This window comes from Sorex fumeus, unplaced genomic scaffold, assembly GCF_029834395.1.
Source record: "Sorex fumeus unplaced genomic scaffold, SorFum_2.1 ptg000035l, whole genome shotgun sequence".
Lineage (NCBI taxonomy): Eukaryota > Metazoa > Chordata > Mammalia > Eulipotyphla > Soricidae > Sorex > Sorex fumeus.
In genome coordinates, this window is record NW_026606092.1 from 7,982,189 (window position 1) to 7,983,459 (window position 1,271).

The window sequence follows — 1,271 nt, forward strand, 5'->3', positions numbered from 1 at the left end:
GAGCAGACTGAGTACGCAGCAAATGCAGTGAAAGGTGCAGTGGACAGCCACTGCTGAGAATGCTCAGGGAAGAAAAGTTGACTGGCACGAGAATAGCATAGATTGGGGGAAGACACAGACACTAGGGAGTTATTAAATTTAAGAAGTGGGTAAAGACCTTAAAGGGTCTAATGGTTGGAAAAGTGGTGGATTTCTGTTATTGTTATTGTTGTTTTGTTTTGGGGCCATCTCTGGCAATGTTTCGTCAGGGATTACATCTGGCTCAGTGTTCAGGGATCACTTCTGTTAGGACTGAGGAGGAAATATGGGGTGCCAGGAGCTGTATGCTAGGCAAGTGACCTACTTGCTATATTATAGACATGGCCCCCAAAAGACTAAATTCTTATGCCAGGAAAGGGAAGAAGCATACTGCTTCAGAGTTAGAGCACATGGTCCCCCAACACCATTGGATATGGCACCCTCTCCCCCCCAAAATAAAATAGAATAAAGGTCAAGAATGTGTTTCGTGTGGTATAATAATATTCAAATAATAATTAACAAGCTACTATAGTAGCATGCAAGCTGTGGCAGGGTTGAGGTGCAGGAAAAGGCAAAGGAAGATTCACTATGGTTTAGTCTCCATCCCATGCTTTGTGTTTCTGATGTGTATTGAAGCTCTCATGTGTCTACCTGCATCTTTCCTTACATATTCTCCTGACTTCCTCTTTGTCTCCTCCCTTTTTTTCTTTAAGTCAGCTGTAAGTAGCTTTTTCTCACTTGTACCGATAGAGTTCAATTCCTCTTTAGTAGTCCAACTGAATCTTGTATAATTTCCTATTCATCACTTTTGCTTCCACATCTGTTGATTTGTTTCCTTGTTCTTTGAGAATTTGTATTCATAGAACCTGAAGTAAAGATGTGCATATTGTAGACTCCTGAATGAGCAACTCAAACACAATGTGCATCATGATAGTTGCTCCAAAAATTTGTATGTGATTCACTTGCTGAATGAATATATAAACTGAGTGTCATAGACCGAACACAAAATCTAGTATTAGGAATCTAATGAATAGGTATTCCTGCTAAAGCAGTTGGAAAGTAAAATGATTTCAAAAGTTTCACTGTTGAGATTAGCAAGAAGTTTAAGATGTCCTTAGGGTTCCACTGTACAATTGCTCCTAATGTTAGTTGAATTGGTCTGAATTGTTGATCTAAACTGTTGAGCCCAGAAGCACCCCTGGAGTTTAATCTAGACTGCAGGCTTCAGGAGAAGGCCTGACTCTTGGCTTCCA